At 41.0% G+C, this 15,861-nt stretch overlaps 1 protein-coding gene and 1 long non-coding RNA gene across 3 annotated transcripts in view; both read right to left on the bottom strand.

Moving 5' to 3' along the window:
- Positions 1-4,090, bottom strand: part of syndig1l (synapse differentiation inducing 1-like) — a 52,416-nt gene extending 48,326 nt beyond the window's left edge. Inside the window, exon 1 of the mRNA XM_058057402.1 lies at positions 3,985-4,090. The gene's annotated coding sequence lies outside the window, so the exon portion shown is untranslated. The remainder of the gene's footprint in view (positions 1-3,984) is intronic.
- A 5,380-nt stretch (positions 4,091-9,470) lies between these two features.
- Positions 9,471-15,861, bottom strand: part of LOC131106749 (uncharacterized) — a 29,937-nt gene continuing 23,546 nt past the window's right edge. For both annotated transcript variants that reach the window (XR_009120136.1, XR_009120137.1), the window contains 2 exons: positions 12,440-12,735; positions 9,471-11,607 (listed from right to left, as the gene is read on the bottom strand). This is a non-coding gene — a long non-coding RNA (uncharacterized LOC131106749). The remainder of the gene's footprint in view (positions 11,608-12,439; positions 12,736-15,861) is intronic.

The raw sequence follows: 15,861 nt of genomic DNA, 5'->3' as shown, positions 1-15,861 counted from the left end.
CAAGGTAAAATTAAAAAAAAATTAATCAGCCTGTAATAAATAATAATAATAATACATTATATTTGTATAGCGCTTTTCAAAATACTTCAAAATACCAGAGGGTGGGGGCAGCGATGGAATGTCTCCCCAGGTTCGGGAGAATATTACTAATAAAGTCAATGATTGTGGAATTCAAATGACATGTGATTTTCATAGCCTGTCGATATGATTCCATATTAACTCCAAGACTCCTGCTATCACCGTAGCAACGTTTTGTTGTTGTGACGGAATCCTCCTCCGTACCTGCATCGTCTTTGCTGCAATCTGATTGGCTGAGTGCCACGTTCGCGTGCTGGCAGAAGCCGTGAGGGCGACACCGGGGTCAAGTATGTTTCTATCTAAATAATATTTACCTCGACGGAGAGCAGGAGCTTTTCTAAAAGGGATTATTTATGCCAGACGTATCTGCAGCACGTCATATCTCGGCGTGCGCTTTGTGGAGCAGATGAGTAAATATAGAGTTGAAAGTGATTATAGATTGCTGCTATCTGGGAGTCCATCTGGGCTTCTGTTCTATCTGCTTTGGGCAGTGCGACCCCGAGGCTACTCTCTATCTGCAGCCGCAGATAGCGATTGGACGATTGGACGATTGGACGGCGCTTGTCAAAAACTCTCAAAGCTTCTTCCTTCTGCTGTCTTCTTTCTTTGCTTTTTATCACGTGAAACTCTCCAGACGCGTCCTGTCTCGTTACCGTGATGGATGGACGGATGGACGGATCCAGAGAGCCAGCAGAACATGCTCTGACTGGCGTTGTGTTGCTTTTTTTAGAGAGGTTTCTTTACTTGAAAGTATATTCCCGTTTGATATGGGGACGGTGTGCCTAATGAAATGGCCAGTGCGGGTATGATGATGATGGTACAGAGGTCATCCCAAATATGAAATCTCGTCAACGGTGTTGAGGTTGCTTTCAGCTTTGTGTTCTTAGCTACTTTTTAGCTTACTGTTTTGACGTTAACGCTAAATTAAAGCCACATTAGGTGATACCGTGAAGCTACTTGGGATGCTACAGTATGTTTACTTGTGATATGTCGCAGATTTAGAAAAAATAACGCAATGCTAACCCGGACACGCCGAAGCTGTGTGCAATGCTTACAATAACAAAAAAAAGAAGTTTTGTTGTTGCCATGGCAACCCTCAGTCACCTGGCTGGACACCTCTCATGCTGTGTTAGCATTAGCTTCAGTGCCAATGAAAGTTGTCTAATGTTGAAGCAATACTACAGTATTTATTATCAGCTCTGTTGTTGCCATGGTGACAGGATCATCTACTTTAGTAGTGGACCAGCCTGGACACCTCCAATGCTGTGTTAGCATTAGCTTCAGTGCTAACATTGGTGAAAAATGTTTGAAGTAATACTCCAGTAGTGTCAGTTCTGTTGTCGCAGTGGTGACAGGATCATTATGTCACACTATGTTAGCATTAGCATCTGTGCTAACTTTATTGTTGTTCAAAGTAGCGATGAATGGTTTTAGCAACATTTTTATTTATTGTTGATGGCACAGAGGCACCTACTGTAGCAGTGGACCAGCCTGGACACCTAGTATGTTAGCATTAGCTCCAGTGCTAACATTGGTGAAAAATGTTTGAAATAATACTCCAGTAGTGTCAGTTCTGTTGTCGCCGTGGTGACAGGATCATCTACTTTAGTGGTAGACCAGCCTTGACATCTCTCATGCTGTGTTAGCATTAGCTTCAGTGCTAACATTGGTCAAAAGTGTTTGAAGTAATACTCCAGTAGTCTGAGTTCTGTTGTCTCCGTGGTGACAGGATCATCTACTTGAGCGGTGGACCAGGCTGGTCCCCCAGTCACACTATGTTAGCATTAGCATCTGTGCTAACTTTATTGTTGTTCAAAGTAGCGATTAATGGTTTTAGCAACATTTTAATTTATCGTTGATGGCACAGAGGCACCTACTGTTGCAGCGGACCAGCCTGGACACCTAGTATGTTAGCATTAGCATTAGCTTCAGTGCTAACATTGGTGAAAAATGTTTGAAGTAATACTCCAGTAGTGTCAGTTCTGTTGTCGCTGTGGTGACAGGATCATCTACTTTAGTGGTAGACCAGCCTTGACATCTCTCATGCTGTGTTAGCATTAGCTTCAGTGCTAACATTGGTCAAAAGTGTTTGAAGTAATACTCCAGTAGTCTGAGTTCTGTTGTCTCCGTGGTGACAGGATCATCTACTTGAGCGGTGGACCAGGCTGGACCCCCAGTCACACTATGTTAGCATTAGCATCTGTGCTAACTTTATTCTTGTTCAAAGTAGCGATGAATAGTTTTAGCAACATTTGAATTTATCGTTGATGGCACAGAGGCACCTCATGTAGCAGCGGACCAGCCTGGACACCTAGTATGTTAGCATTAGCATTAGCTTCAGTGTTAACATTGGTGAAAAATGTACCCAGGATAATCTACTTGAGCGGTGGACCAGGCTGGACCCCCAGTCACACTATATTAGCATTAGCATTTGTGCTAACTTTATTGTTGTTCAAAGTAGTGATTAATAGTTTTAGCAACATTTGGCACCAACATGGCACCTACTGTAGCAGTGGACCAGCCTGGACACCTAGTATGTTAGCATTAGCATTAGCTCTAGTGCTGACAGTACTGTTGAGATTTGTGACCGTGTTGGTGGAGATGAAACATATGGATGAGTTTCCATGCCCTGAGGCTACGGCACAATAATAACAATGACAATAAAAAATAATAGCGGTAATAAAAATAGCAAGTTCGTGGCTGCTATCACATCCTTTTGATGTGCTAACAAAGCGAGCTAAACCCAGAGGATGAGAGTGCAGAGCAAGTGCAGCAAAACACACTGATGGTGATGCATTTAAAAAAAGCAGCTCTCCCAATGGAGTGGTTTTTTTTGTTTTGTTTTTTTTTCATATTAATTCTCAGTCTGGCTTTGTTGTAGCAGGGGACTGCGACCATCCATCATACATGACAAATGCACAACACGTACGCTACATAATGCACTCTCAGTGGCCCAGAAACCTTCCGAGTGGAACAGAAAGTTCACCGGGATGGATCAGCGCCCATGGGACCACCTTCTCCTTTCCGCTGGCTTGCATGACAACAAGAACACGGGAAGTACAAAACGGTTTTTAGCACCTTCCACTCTTGGCAGCCATATTAATACAAAATTGTCAAATGCGTTGAAAGATTAATTAATTTTGTTAATTCGGATCAGGGTTAGGCTTAGGTTCAGGTTGTCCCTCACCTCCTAAGATCCTAAACCTGACCCCTTTTGTTGTTACCGCAAATACAGTTTTCCGAATTTGTGTCAGTTTTTGCCGGTTGAGTTACGTTACATTTCTTCCCAGATGGTAAAATCCTGTATGTCCATTCCTAACGTTCCTAACTTTCGCCTGGGCACAGAAATTAATTTTTAATTAATTTAATTAATTAATAAAGTTTGCCAGAAAGTGTGTTAGGTTTTTGATTATTAGGGGTGCACGATAATGATGTGAAGAAATTGAGACGTCCTACCGACAAATAATAATTATTATAATAAATAATAAATAAAATAAAAAATAAAATAAAATAAAATAAAAAATAAAATAAAAAATAATAAAAATAAAAATAAAAATAAAAATAAAAATAAAAATAACAATAACAATAACAATAACAATAACAATAACAATAACAATAACAATAATAAATAATAATAAAATTGAAAAAAAAATCCAATGAGGTGAGATTTACTCGTACTGTACAAAACCGGAACAGATATGACGATTTGAAGAGTCTGCGTCTAAACGTGAATAAACATGGCGGATTCTTAACAGGCAGCGCCAAATCTACGGTAGCTGTACTGGTCCATATGGGAATCACTGGTTTCTGTTGGCCTGCATCTTCATGAAAAGAGCATCCATCTTCATGAGAAGAGCACTCAGATGATGCAAAAATGGGCAGAGCTTTTATTTTGCATGATCCTACCTCGAGCAGAGGAACATTCCACTTCCCACACGTCCTCTTAACGACGCTTTGCCGCGTTTCCCATCAAGGAGAAAGATCATCAGCTGAAGCCATTTCATTTGTTTCCTCATATCTCTTCCTTAAAGTCATCCTCCGCTGTCGTAGCATGGCGGCTCCATTAGGGACCACGTCGGTCTGTGCAGCTTCTCCTCCTTCTGGCTGATGTGCTAATGGACTCTGTGGATTCCGCCTGACCCCCCCGCCAGTGGAGCAGCCGAATCAGGCCAGCCGGGTTAGACGGGCCTCGTCGCTGTCATCTCGGCTGGTGTTGCTCCATTTGAAGGCTTTTTATAGCCCCCGGGAGGCACGTCGGCCGCTTCCCAGGTCGTAGAAGCTCCCCTGCTGTGCCAACGTGGAGCTATCAGAACAGACACAACATCAAACCCAGGACCGTTATCACTGGTCGGACGGTTGCAGACTATATTTTTATTCTAGACCGGCCATTTCATTTCCAAAGTAGCATATCTTACACGTTTCTGCTCCTTAGGGGAGACACAATTCCTCGTTGGCGCTCGAGGAGGACAATCCAGCCTTTTTTTCACATCAGCATTGTTTAGTTTTGAGGCGTTCCTGTGTATTATGGAAATGCTATCAGGTGTTATGTCACCTTCTCCAGGCAAGAAACCAAACAGCTGTACTTCCACTTTATTATCTTCTGGTAATATCATGCCTTTATTCCCATCGTATATCTTTTCCTCAAACTAATTTGACATTTTCTTTGTTTGTTGCTCATAAAATTATGATAAACAACAACAAAAAAAACAACAAATATGTAATGTTTCAACTCTATGCTACTAAAATGAGTATTTATCCTCATAATATGACAAGTTTATTCTCGTGAAATTGACACTTGTTTTCTCGCTACAAGATGCCTTTTTCCTCTTAATATTTGGACTTTATTCTCGTAAAAATTAACTTTAACTAATTAATTTTTTGCTTTTTTTTTAATGTTCCAACCTTTGTTTGTAAATGTTCTTCTCATAATATTCTGACTTTATTCCCATGATATTTTTTACTTTATCTTCTTCCCAAAACAATTTTCAATAAAACACATTCATTCAGGGTCGCGGGGGTGCTGGAGCCTATCCCAGCGGTATTATGGCGAGAGGCGGGGTATTGAATATTTTTGCTAATAATTACTGCTTTAATTGCAGCATGCACGGTGGGTGAGTGGTTAGCACGCAGACCTCACAGCTAGAGACCAGGGTTCAATTCCACACTCGGCCATCTCTGTGTGGCGTTTGCATGTTCTCCCCTTGCATGCGTGGGTTTTCTCCGGGTACTCCGGTTTCCTCCCACATTCCAAAAACATGCTAGGTTAATTGGCGACTCCAAATTGTCCATAGGTATGAATGTGAGTGTGAATGGTTGTTTGTCTATATGTGCCCTGTGATTGGCTGGCGACCAGTCCAGGGTGTACCCCGCCTCTCGCCCGAAGACAGCTGGGATAGGCTCCAGCACCCCCGCGACCCTCGTGAGGAAAAGCGGTAGAAAATGAATGAATGAATGAATTGCAGCATGCACGGTGATCGAGTGGTTAGCGCGCAGACCTCACAGCTAGGAGACCAGGGTTCAATTCCACCCTCGGCCATCTCTGTGTGGAGTTTGCATGTTCTCCCCGTGCATGCGTGGGTTTTCTCCGGGTACTCCGGTTTCCTCCCACATTCCAAAAACATGCTAGGTTAATTAATTAGCGACTCCAAATTGTCCATAGGTATGAATGTGAGTGTGAATGGTTGTTTGTCTATATGTGCCCTGTGATTGGCTGGCGACTGGAAATGCTGTAATTCATTTTCAAGCGCTTTTCCTCACTAGGGTGGGTTGCTGGAGCCTATCCCAGCTGTCTTTGGGCGACAGGCGGGGTACACCCTGGACTGTGTATTCCCAGACAGGCTGTTATTTGTTATTATCGGTGTGAGAAAAGGACAGTAGAAGTTGTTAGCAGTACCGGTCATGAAGTATAAAGTATATATGTGTATATATATGTAAAAGAGTATATGTAATTGTGTGAAAGCGTTGAAATGAAAGAGACAAAGTCTGGTGGCAGCTGAGTCTTATCCACAGTCGCTCCTGCCTGTTCCTTCCTCACACTTTGGGGGAAGCTGACAGACACATCACAGGAACTTTTCTCTTTTCTTGTCCCCTCTCCTCGCCTTGCGATGCGCCGCGACGCCAGCAAGGCTTTAAAACATCATCTGAAGTTAAGCCGCAGAGGACGAAACGCTCGTCTAAAGCGAGGTGATTGTTCTCTTTTGAATCCGGCACGAGCGAGCGTCACTTTCACCAAGTGAAGAACAATCGTAAAGGACTGATGGTGGTGCTAGCTCTCACCGTGAAAGGCCATTCCACCGCCTCCGACTGTAGGTGGCCGTTTATTTCAATGTTGAACGTAGACATTAGGATGCACATAAAAAAAGGGGACTAATCTTGTGCTTGGCTCGCGTCCTAGCAACAGATTTCCCTGCAATCTGCAGGACTCAGATGTCATTCTAAAGCGCAAACAAACACAAGTGAAAGCATCTCCAGCTTGGCTAAGACTTAGCATGAGCGTCTGATGGATTTCATCTCTTTGTCGTCACTAAAGAAGCAAGATTGGAGGAGAAGACACAAATGCATCTGCACAAGACGTTGCCTTCTCTAGCCTGGTGATCAGGCTGGAGCCCACACCGTGACTCTCCATGCAGCAGTGTTCAATGTATGGCACACGGGGCCATCTGTAGCCCGCGGCTGTTTTTCATTGGCCCGCGGTACATTCTAAAAGGATAAAGTGATATTATCAATAACAATAACAATAGGAAGAAATATGTTAATGTTATGTCTACTATATTGGGTGAGAGTGTAAAGGTTACTGTAGGGGTGTTATTTCATGTCTAGAGGGCTCTAATAATGTTAAAAAGAAAGTGGTAAAGGTTTTTTTAATGCTATCTTTGAAAAGATTTGATTAATGAATAAGGAATCCAACTTGGGCTGCACGGTGGACGAGTGGTCAGCATGCAGGCCTCACAGCCAGGAGACCCAAGTTCAATTCCACCCTCGGCCATCTCTGTGTGGAGTTCTCTAATAATATTAAAAAGTTTATTTAGAAGGTCATAAACAGGCCAATTATGTATAAAGGTCACTATAGGGTTGTTATTTCATATCTAAAGATCTCTAATAATATTAAAAAGTTGTATTTAGAAGGTTATAAACAATGGCCAATTATGTGTTCTTTTCTCTTATGTTTACTAGTGGGCGGCACGGTGGACGAGCGGTTAGCGCGCAGACTTCACAGCTAGATCAGGGTTCAATTCCACCCTCGGCCATCTCTGTGTGGAGTTTGCATGTTCTCCCCGTGCATGCGTGGGTTTTCTCCGGGTACTCCGGTTTCCTCCCACATTCCAAAAACATGCTAGGTTAATTGGTGACTCCAAATTGTCCATAGGTATGAATGTGAGTGTGAATGGTTGTTTGTCTATATGTGCCCTGTGATTGGCTGGCCACCAGTCCAGGGTGTACCCCGCCTCTTGTCCGAAGACAGCTGGGATAGGCTCCAGCACCCCTGTGAGGATAAGCGGTAGAAAATGAATGAATGAATGAATCCAACTTGGCAGAAACTAACTCATCACTTAACCGCCATAAATTAGGGATTCATAAATATGTCTTGCTTGACTTTTTTTTTTTTTTAGATTTTTCTTGGAAAATTGGAAAATTGGAAAAAATATTAAAAGAAGCAAGAAGACTTTTGAAAAGAACAAGACTGCTCAGGATCAAGTCCAGATATTTTTTTCTTTTCTTCCAGCAGTTCATTTTCCTCCCAAAGCAACAACAAACGAAAGAAAAAAAGCGGTGAACAATGTCCTTTTTGCACCCGCAGGCTCTTTCATTTGCCTAAATTCCTTTTGTGGAAGTCATTTTTGTAGCCGAGAAGCCGTGTGCGTACTAAGATTAGGTCTTTGAAGGCAGCACACGCTTGACTTTGCACTGAAAGGTTCATATTGTGTCTGTAGCACACTAAAAAGATGACTTTTTTTCTTCCCCCAGCGACTGGCAGCTTATCAGTGACGGAGCAGGCTAACAGAATGCTAACTAGCATGCAACGCTCACAGGACAATACAGGCAGGAGCTCGGTAGAGCACATTTAGTCCTATTTCAAATATTGTTCAAGTTTCCAACACTTGTGTGTCTACACAAAAGTCTGTTGTGTACTTAACACACATTTTGTACTACATGTTGTAATACATGTTATATACTGTATCTACCAATACAACCAAATACATGTCATATGTCTACCAATACATATTATATACTGTATCTACATGTCATAGATCTACACACATATACACATACACATGTACATATATTCACAAAAATATGTGCAAAAAATATATACACGCACACACATATACATTTATAAACATACACATACGTATATGTACATAGTACATATATACATTTATAAACATACACACATATGTACATACATATAAACACACATATACATTTTTACACACAAATGTATACATGAACACACACACACATATACACAAAAATACACAAACATGTCAAACATATATACACACATACATACACCTGTATACACATCTTATACACTCTTATGATTTTTTTTCAAAAAATCACCGCCCTCAAATAGTACATGTATATATGTATGTATGTTCATACATGCATGTGTATGTATGTGTGTATGTATGTATGTGCGCACATGTATGTACATGTATACATTCATGTTTCAGTATGCACATATGTGTATGCATATACGTATGTGTATACTGTATCTGTGTGTATACATTTATGTATGTATATACTGTGTATATATGTATCTATAAATGTGTGTACATGTGTATATATGTGTGGGTATATGCATTTATATGTGTATCTATAAATTTATGTAAATGTGTATATACGTGTGTGTATGTGTATATATGCATGTACATATGTGTGTGTATATATGTATGTATGTGTATACATATATGTACACATGTGTGTATATGTGTGGATACATGTATGTGTATACTGTATCTGTGTGTATACATTTATGTATGGATATACTGTGTGTATATATGTATCTATAAATGTGTGTATATATGCATTTATGTGTATCTATAGATGTATGTACATATGTATGTAAATGTGTATATACGTGTGTGTATGTGTATATATGCATGTACATATGTGTGTATAAATGTATGTACATGTGTATACATATATGTACACATGTATGTACATACAGTATGTACGTATGTGTAGCAAACAAATGAAGGAGCTGATACATATTTTTTCTTCCTTTGCTGCTGGGGTTGGCATCATTTATTGAAAACCAATGTTTGAACAAAGCTTAAAAAGTGAAGTAATTTGAAGCAATAACAGGAAGTACGGTCCCAGCGTGTACACTTTTGTCATGAAAGAACACACCACAGGACAACAGCAAAAACACGCTTTTAAAAAGCTGACATTTAAAACAGTGGAGGTGGGTGGGGGCTTGGGGGGTGGGCATTGTTGCTGAGGAAAAAGGTGCTTTTAGGGAGGGGGCAAGAACACACAATCACTGGTTCATGTGTGTGGGTGTGTGTGTGTCAGGAGTCAAATACCAGACTTGAGCGCAGATCAAAGTGATGCAATCCCTTACACTGATGACCACAGCGGTGAAGCAGAGACGTTGTGGATGGAATGAAGAGAATAGAAAAGTTACGTGAGATAGAGTTCAATTCCTTTTTTGGTGCCCTGCTATTGCTGTTGGAATTTAGCCTGGAATAAAAGGTGGATGCATTGGAGACGTTCACATCAGTCACGCATTCAAATGCTGCAGTGTGCATGCCTGGTAGAGCGAAGGTTAGGGTTATGCTTATGGTTATGGTCAGGGGTATGCTTATAGTTATGATTAGGAGTATGTTATAGTTATGGTTTGGATGGGTTATGTTAGGGTTTAGGGTTGTGTGTGAGGTTATGGTTGGGGTACGGTTATGGTTAAGGTTAGGGTTATGGTTAAGGGGTATGGTTATGTGTAGGGTTTAAGGTTATGGTTAGGGTTACGGTTATGTGTAGGCCTAGGGTTATGGTTTGCATTGGGTAGGGCTAGGATTAGAGTTATGGTTAGGGGTCATTTTATGGTTAGGGTTATTGGTAGGGCTAGGACTAGGATTAGGGTTATGGTTAGGGGTAATTTTATGGTTAGGGTTATTGGTAGGGCTAGGACTAGGATTAGGGTTATGGGTAGGGCTAGGATTAGAGTTATGGTTATTGGTAGGGCTAGGATCAAGGGGTATGGTTATGTGTAGGGTTTAAGGTTATGGTTAGGGTTATGGTTACGGTTATGTGTAGGCCTAGGGTTATGGTTTGCATTGGGTAGGGCTAGGATTAGAGTTATGGTTAGGGGTCATTTTATGGTTAGGGTTATTGGTAGGGCTAGGACTAGGCTTAGGGTTATGGGTAGGGCTAGGATTAGAGTTATGGTTAGGGGTAATTTTATGGTTATTGGTAGGGCTAGGATCAGGGTTATGGTTAGGGCTAGATTATGGTTATGGTTAGGGTTACAGGTGGAGGTATCCCTTTCCAGCAGCTGTATGTACTCGAGGCCAACATGATAACCACAATATTTACGCATGAATATATATTTTTTCTCATTACTTTTTTTTTCCAACTTAACCTTTTTTTCATCAGGTCTGACTAAAGTGGTCCAAACCACCAGACGTAGACTTCTCAAGCCTGGGTTAGATGAACCTACAGGGCCCAAGGTTGATAAAAAGTGCAGTCAAGGTATGTTTCTATCGTGTTATTAGACCTGGTCCACTTTAAAAACCTGATAGGCAGTCAAAGAGGTTGGACGTGAAAGCGAGCAGCTGCTCGCCGTGTACTTTATGGCATGTGAGACAGGAAGAGGAAGCTTTATTTTCCAAAGTGTGGTCTGATGAAATATGCAATGATCACTTTACACGTTTTACTCCCTTGCTCTCTTCCCCTCTCAGTCGGGGTCTGCAAGGCTTCACGCATGGTCAAGCTTGCAGCGCGTCCTTTTTGTCCCTGACGTTCCATCTGGTGCCCGGCGGCACGAGAGCATGCACGGAGGCAGCGGGCAGGTGCGTGTCTGAGCCTCTGCCAGTTTGGACAAATCACAGCAGGTAGGCATTAGCTTGGACGGCGGCCCGGTGGGACGGCGTCCACCAAATGCTGCACGCTCGCACGGGATAAACAACAGCTGACTGCGTGCTTCTTGTATACGGGTGGACGTAGTGTGCACGTAGTCAGCATCTTGCTTCATACTTCACGGCAAGGAACATCCTGCAGGGATCTGGAATGCACGGTTTTCTCATCTGAAGACACAAAGTAAAACTTCTGTAAAACTTTATTTCCAAAGAAAAGAGGTTGGTAGGTGGTGGGTGGGGTTGGGCTGGTTGGTGGGTGGATGGGTGGTTAGGTAGGTAGAGAAAAATTCCAAGAATAAAAATCACAAGATTTTGCACCAAAGTGTGCAAAGACAGGATGATGCTGATTTGGTTGCCTAGCAACAGAGGCCAGCCAAGCGCTTCTCCTCCAGGCGTTGATGCTTTCCTAATTGGAGTTGATGACTGCGGGAGCAGCAGACGAGCCAGCCTGTGATTCAAAAGCCAAGCAACATGAGAGGCACAAAGGTAACACAACTGCTAAAAATACACATCGGTGTGCGGCGTCCGTGTACACGTACACACACACACACACACACACACTCTTTCTTTCTCTCTCTCTCTGCTCCGTCAGATGAGGCTGCAACCGTCTTGGCCCGCTGCTTCCAAAGTGCCGCCTAAATCTTTGAAAGGAGCCGAGTGTGTCTCACTATATTTTTCGGCCCGGGTCAGTTGGCTAGCCAGGTAGCTAGCTGGGTGCAGCTAGCTTATCCAGGTGCAGTACAAGATCCAGTCATCGAAGTTGGCATTTAAAACTATTGATATATTGATCATTACGACCTATTGTTTGTAATTGAAACAAAAATTATATTTAAGCATAAAACTCAACTTCAAACCTCTGACATCACTTCCTGTCCCCCACCCACCCATTTCTGTCCACTATGTCTTATTTTCTCTGATTATGTCTACTATATTGATGAATAAGAGTGTAAATGTGACTATAGGGGTGTTATATCATGTCCACAGGGCTCTAATCATATTAAAAAGTGTATTTAGAGGGTTTTAAACAGGTTTTCTATTCCCAAACTAAGAAATATTTGACCTAATAATAAGAAATGGATTTATCCCAGTTGGGTCTGGAAGCAGTGAAGTACAATAAAGTAGGGATCGCTCTACTGCCTGAGAAAGATCCCAGTTGATTGTCAGTGATTTATGTGTGAGCCAAGATACTACAATATATAGTAAAGTATGGGATATAGTCTTATGTATAATCCCCGATTGCTTTCTCTGAGACCAATTTGACAGTCTCACAATAAAATCACCTTATTGATCCGGTTGTGGTGATCAGATTAGATGGTTTCTTGTTTCCTCTCTCGGGAGAGTGGGGGGGGGGGTCCCCCCCACCCCAACCCCTGATTACCATGGAAACACGGCTTCCATCCATCATCCACGTTTCTTTGCTCTGAAGGCAGAGCTTGGCACGAGCACCAAGCCGTCTTTCACGTTTTGTCTCGTGCGTGATGGAGACATCCGTCCAGCTGCGCTCTTCCATGTTCCGCCTGTAAGCAGGTACTCGTCTGGCACGGCCTCAATCCCGGCGTTCCGGGCAGCGTGCCTGCTGGAGGAACCAGAAATATAAGAAGAAAATAGTTTAAAAGGTTAGAATATTATAATATCATGTTGTTGTTTTTAAAGAAAACAAACTGGAAAAACACTTCTAATATCACAAATGTTGTTGAAAAATTTGCCAAAAAATGTTTTATGGTGTTTGTAGGTGTTGTTTTTGTTTTGGATTATTAGTTTTTTTTTTTAAGACAAATATGAGAATAAAATAGCTTTTTTAAAGAAAAAAAAAATTAAATTATTAATAAATTATTACCATAATATTGTATGTAATTGTAATGTCATGTTATATTTAAAGTATTATTACTGAAAATAAAGTTGAAATATTAGAAATAGATATTAGCTATGGAATATTAGATATGTTTATATTGTATTATTTTAGTATTTTCTTTTAAATATGAGAGTAAATAATTTTGCAAACAGAAATTTGAATCAACTTTTGTTTTTGCATAATATATAATTATATATTTATTTATTTATTTATATATAATTATATATGTAATATTGATAATTATAATTATTATAATGTTGTTTAACAACAATAAGGAGTCCATTTATGACAGGAAAAAAGTTGTCATGTTAGAAAATAAATTTTCGAAAATATGTTTTATGGCGTTGACATGTTTTTGGTTTTAGATTATTTCTTTATTATTATTTAACAATAAAATATATATATTTGTTATGTTTGGGATTATTTCAGGGTTTTGTTTTTGTCTTTTTGAGAAAAAAGTCTGATAATAAAACAGCTACGTTAGCTAATGTTCTGCGTGTAAGCAGGTCGTGGTTTGGCACGGCTTCAGTCACGCAGCGTTCCAGGCGACGTACCTGCTGGAGGCTGGCGTCGGAAACATGAGGATGAATTTCCATGCACGCGTGCACGTTTTGGCGTGGGAGTCCCACGTTGGCCGGCTCTTTTGCAACGCCGCAGGACATGAAAGGACTGCAGCAGCAATTAGTGGCTGGGCCGCGTCACACGAGAAGCGGAGGAAAGCTGGCGCTGACACCCCCCTCATCTTTAGCAGAACATCTACATGACATACGCTCGCGTCTGAAAGCTGAAAACGGACGTTAACCGAATCAAATGTTCCCGTAAGAAATCATTTCAATCCAATGAAACGGATGAGAAAACACGTTTGTATAGTTTTACAATGGCGCTTTGTCAGGCAGAAAGCAACGTGAAAGGCATAGCAATGATGAATGAAATGAACAAAGAACACTGAAGGTGACGTTTACCTTGGCTGAGGATGTTATTCTTAACGGGAGCAAAAACAGGAAGGCGGCGGTGGTTGATCTCGCCGCCACATTGTATCTTTGGGAACAATCACGTCTTTCAGCAAGGTCAGAAGAAAGAAGGTTTTAATGTTTATTTATTCCTTTCATTCATCATTTCCATGCATTTACGATTCTTTCATGCATGTAAAAAGTCCTGATTTGACCATAATTCATCAATTCATCATAATTAATCAGGATTGTTTAAGCAAAACATCCCAGTCCCACTGGAGGAAGTTGTCATGTTGGAGAGGGAATTTAGATGCTTTGTGGGTTTTTGTATTGATATGAACCGATTTATGTTTTCTTTTTTTATATATAAAAATTTTATTTGCATTTTCTCAAGTTTGTTTTCCAAAATCAATAATAATACTAATAATAATAATGTCATAGTAATATTAGAAATGTTATTTTAAAAATTACAAAAAAATTCTTTATGGTGTTTTGAGTTTTGGACAATTTCTGTATTTTTAATTTAATTACATTTTTACGAGAAAAATCTGAAAAATTATATATTTTTGCAAAGATTAATTTGAATGAAGTTTTGTTTTCGTGCCGATATTACCATAATGCTGCTATCATTTGTTAAGTTAACAAGTCATTGTACTGCGGCTAAAAAGTTGTATGTGTGTTTTTGGTTTCAAAGTATTTCTTTTTTTAGGCAAACATTTTTAAACATAATTTGTTATTTTTAAAGAAGTTATTAACTTAAAGACATTTCATTGAAGAAATGTCCAGAAATAGTTTCTCTCAAGAAAAAACATTATATGAAAAACATAAACAAACATAAAGAAGCTATGTGGCACATGGGGCACAAAGTGGAAAATGTACGTAAACAATACGCAATATTGCGGCGTACATTTTCACGTGAACTGAAATGCTAGTAAGACGTGACACAGTCTTCACTGGGAAGGCAAAAAGCAGTCGGGATGCAACTTTCATACTCTGCAACTTTAGCGCTCAAGCACGTTAGCAGCTAGCCGCTTTAGCTAAACGCTACGTCTCCCCAATTCCATGGTTTCATCAAGTGCATGCGATTTCGTGTCTCGTCTGTCATGTTTTTCTTCTTGCTACTCTGCTAAACATCAACCTGCCCTCAAGGAAGGAAAGATGCAAATGAGCTACTGGCTACAATCTTGCATATTTGCATGAAATGCTGATTATGAATATGCACTGTCCCCGTCTTTGGGAGGTCCATACATCTACGGCATTAAAAAAAACATGCACACATGCAATGTGCCAGATTGGACAAATGTGACGTCTTCATGCATTTGTTAGGCGCTCGTTCAAAAAGGTTTTTCCTCAAGTCCCGCCCATCGAGCTCACGGAAATGTGTTTACGTTGCTTTAAATTCCAGTCAGACGCGAGCGGTCCGTGTTGGGAGCGCCAAGCCACACCGGGCTTCCAGACATGAATTATGGCTCGGCTTTAAACAGGTGGGGAGAAGAAGTGAGGACAGCTCGCTGTTCCCCGATTCATCACCCTGTCCACATCCAACTGTGGCAGCGGACCCCAGATCAAGTGCTCCATTTATTAGCAGGGATCTCCCGGTCCCCGTCCCCATTTCGTTCCTCCTCGGATCCCACGGGCCTTTTAGCGCCGACAAGCGGATGGATCCTCCTGCTTTGGCGCCAACAAATGGTCGCCATGCTGGGATCATCACATCAAACTTAAACATCTTAGGTCGCCAAGGGAAACCTTGGCTGCAAACTGATAAAAGAACTTTGGAATTAAAAAAAGGTAATTAGCATCACTCTCATATCTCGCTAGTCTTTTCAATCGTCTTTACGGGAAGAAGTCCAAGCCGAGGTGGCTTGATCTGGTGTGAAAACGCTATCAATACATGGACGAG

This window comes from Doryrhamphus excisus, chromosome 19 (genome assembly GCF_030265055.1).
Source record: "Doryrhamphus excisus isolate RoL2022-K1 chromosome 19, RoL_Dexc_1.0, whole genome shotgun sequence".
NCBI classification, from domain to species: domain Eukaryota; kingdom Metazoa; phylum Chordata; class Actinopteri; order Syngnathiformes; family Syngnathidae; genus Doryrhamphus; species Doryrhamphus excisus.
This window is presented reverse-complemented; position numbering and strand designations above follow the sequence as displayed.